The sequence below is a fragment of the Myotis brandtii genome, unplaced genomic scaffold, assembly GCF_000412655.1.
Source record: "Myotis brandtii unplaced genomic scaffold, ASM41265v1 scaffold356, whole genome shotgun sequence".
NCBI lineage: Eukaryota > Metazoa > Chordata > Mammalia > Chiroptera > Vespertilionidae > Myotis > Myotis brandtii.
This window is the reverse complement of record NW_005363687.1, coordinates 839343-843452: the sequence shown is the minus strand read 5'-3', so window position 1 is coordinate 843452 and position 4110 is coordinate 839343.

The following is a 4110-nucleotide window of genomic DNA, read 5'->3' as shown; positions in this document are numbered from 1 at the left end:
AGAGAGAGAGAGAGAGAGAGAGAGAGAGACATTAAGGCAATTATTAAAAATTATAAATGTTTTACACATATTAAGAAAAAAATTAAAATAAGGCAGTTTATTATCCTTAGCAGAGTTGTTGTGCTTGTACTAAAGCATAGTAATTACAGTTCCATTTATCAGGATGAAAACAAACCTTTAGGCTGACCCTACAGCCTTTGTGGCAGCTTCAGGCAGGGTAGCTTCTTTCGCCTCTATACCTCCTTCTACTCTGGCTGCCACATGTGCTTTTACATGATTATTCAAATTTCTCTTCTGGAACGGGAATCACATTCCCTTCAGCTTCCTCGGGAATGTAGGAGTGGGAGCCACTCAGGAGGGCCAGGCCTCTAATCATGCCATCTCAGGCCACTGCCTAAATCCCAGGGGCCTTCTGACCTGAGCCACTGGTGCCGCATCTTGGTCTCACTCAACTCTCTTCCCCGTGCCTCGGGTCTTCAGGACACACTCCTTTCTGTCTCAGTGGCTACCTTCACCTTTATTCTAAATTCAGTGTCCCCCTTTACTCTTCACCCACTCATGCACCTCCTTGTTTTGAAGTATGAATGTACAGAATGCAATTATTCAACACATCTATTGCTGCTCCCTTGGAGAAAAGAGATGGAGAAGAATATGAAGAAGTGATGGAAACCAAAGCAGGGAAATGACAAATGTTCTAGAAATGCTTGTCATTTGAGGAGTTCTTATCTCTCATCTCCAGTCTTTGATCACATGATCTTACATACAGATAACCTGGTGGCCTTTTGTTCTCTTTTTTGACTCAGGACCCTGGTTCTCTTAAACTCCCCTTATGTAGACATCAGTCCTTTCCCAGCCCTATATCCTAGCTTCTATCCTTGAATACTTATTAGGAACTAGGAACAAGGAGCTAAGATATTGCTTTTAGCTTATGAATTCACCTCATCCTCTTTGCATTATTTCCATTTTACAGATGAGACAACTGATGTTCAGAAATATTAGTCATTGGCCCCAAACATAAAATGCTTGTAGAGTACAGAGCGAGAATTTGAAGCAATGTCTTTCTTATTTCTCAATCCTCTCACACTTGTCACTTCTCTCAGAAATTATGTTGGGATATTTGATGAAAATGAATGCCTCTAATTTAGATGTCTCTAATCCTTAATGAGTCCTTTATTCTGTGGCCAGGATGGTGATGCAGTCACTCTCCACCATACCCTAACACCCCTTCTCTCATTGTCAGACAAGAATGGAGGACACACACTCTCGTTGAGTTATATTTCAGTGAGGGAATCAAGTCATTTCCTCCTCTCTACTGTGGAATAGAAAAATCTCTGAGGCCCTATCTACTAGAGCATAAGTCTCTCTAGAATAGAAACCATGACTACATAATCACGCTATACATAGCATGCTCTATCTAGAGCAAATAAAGAATGCTGGATGCCTAGCAGATGCTCAAGCATTTTTATTAAAAAGCTGAACTAAATTATTCACATCTATAATTCAAGGATGCTATGTTTCATCATTTTCACAGTCAATAATAATAAAAACAATAACTGGGAAACATATTCTGAATTTTAAGTGACATCTAATTTAATATCAACATTATGGAACACTTCAGATAAAGTTTCTCATTAATTCCTCTTTCAGACTGTCACTTAGCAAATATGGAAATGTTGAGGAAATTAATGTCTTACTAAATTGTCCAAAATTATGAAGTTCTTCAATATAGGTTCCAATTCATAACCTAGTTTCCTTTTCATTTTTTAGCTTAACAAACAGGGCTTTATTATTCTCTCTTTCTCGGTACTATTGACAAAAGAAAACTACAAGCATCAATTCAAATTGATCCATCATATTACCCTTAGTACTGGCACACTCTGATAACAGCAGGAAACGAACCAATAAATTGAGCTCAAAATTTAAATAATTAAATACATAAGTATGTCCTTGCAACAAACATGTTCTTAATCTGAAATTCCTTACACCTGAAAAATTGAGTTGTCAAGAATCACCAATTAAGGGACAACAGCACTCTCCTGATTAAATTTTTCTACTCCATGGCACTTCTTAAAATTACCAACTAATTTGTGATTTAAAAGCAATCACATTGAAGGCGAACCAAAAAAACAAAAACAAAACAAAAAACCTGTTAGGGATTTTGTGACTTTCAGGATTTGCTTAATTCACATACTTTTATGCCATAGGATCAGAAAAGTAGTGGCTACAAGACGTGATAATGCCACTTAAGTAGAATTCTTAAGTACATTCCTAGTAGTAAATACAGAATGTTTTACATTGGTATTTTAATGCAAAAGGTTTATATTTTGTAATTACTTTTGTTATAAATAAGAAAATATTGTGGTCAAGATACTGTCCTTCTCACTAAGTAGTGGACTTTCAATCCACTATAGTTTTAAAGATTGTTCATTTAACAAAGCTTGAACAGTGATGTCAACAAATACTCTACTCAGCATTAACAAAACTCTGTCTGGCCCTTATCTTTGCAGGGGATGCAAGGACAACATAATTATCTATCTCTGAAATATCTAGCTGTCCCATACAATAGCTTCTCTCTAGCTATCACGCCTGAGGTGGGCTGCCCAGGTGACTGCTGAGATCAATTGACCGAGGGCATCAGGGAGCTCTGAGCTTCTCAAGGCCAAGCTCAGGCTCTCCATCATTCCCATAGGTGTGGAGGACCCAAGCCAAGTTCCGGCCCCTCGCAGCCTCACATAGCTTCTCCTAATGACTTCGCTGCAGGCAGAGCTGTGAGCTGCAGCCCATAAGATGCTGTAAGTAGTGGTGCAGGCAGAGTCCCAGCCCAGGGAAATGCCAGGGAAACCAAATAAAAAATACTGACATGACCACACACACATGTGACTTTCAGGGCACTCACAGGAGTAACCAGCCTCCAGACACAAGTCAGGAGGGAATAGCAGGATGCTATTTTAATATAGGAAATATACAAGCACATGCGAACACACCATACATTTCCAATATATCATATTTGTATTACCCATTTTCTTCACTGGAACAATACATTCTTAGTCTGTTGGCATTTCTACAACAGCATTTTTAATGTTTACATGGTATTCTACTATATGGATATATCTGTGTATTAAACCGATCTCAATGTTTGATAATTTGGATATTTTCAGTTTGGGGTTATTCTTGAATGATGTAACAAATAAAAATGTGAGAATATATTTGCCCATATTTCAGATGATTTGCTTAGATAAAATTTGTACGTGTGATGATTGGTGAAAAGTTTATGCTACATTTACACAACTATTACCATATTGTCATGACACTGTCCAGAAAAGTTCACACCCAGCAGCAGAGAATAATGGCACTGGATTAAAGAAAACTGCCTGTTTCACATACTGGAACCTAGAATATCTTGGAATAAATATAATTTTTTGAATCTTAAGGAGATTGAACAAGATTTTATAAATGTATTGTTATTTGTGTCTTAAATTTTTTTAATTCCCTATTGTGACTGTTACCAATTTTCATGGGTTTTAGTCTTTTATTGGTTTATAAAGATTCTGTATAATATTTTTTAAATAATCTTTTGTCAAAATGCTTACAAACAGTATGTTGCCAATTTATAGTTTGTCTAAAATTTTAACCCTTTGCAGTCCAATGTTATTTTTGGAATTCAAACAGTCTGGTCCAAATTAATTGATGGGATTGAATGTTGAACTTTTTAATGTTCTTATTGCTCAATGTTGGACCTGCTCCTAGCGCCTGGTCTGTCGAGTCAGCCTCGAGGTTGGACCAAAAAGGGTTAATAGTGTTTTATGATATACTCGAGGCCCGGTGCACAACACTCATGCTCTGGAGGGGGGGTTCCTCAGCCCGGCCTGCACCCTCTTGCACTCCTGGACCCCTTGGGGGATGTCCACCTGCCAGATTAGGCCTGTTCCCCACTGGCAGTCAGACATCCCCCAAGGGGTCCTTAGAGCTGCACTTACCAGCCATGAGCCCAGCTTCTGGCTGAGCAGCACTCCCCTGGTGGGAACGCACTAACCACCAACAGGCAGCTCCTGCATTGAGTGTCTGCTGCCTGGGGGTCAGTGCATATCATAGCAACCGGTCATTCCACTG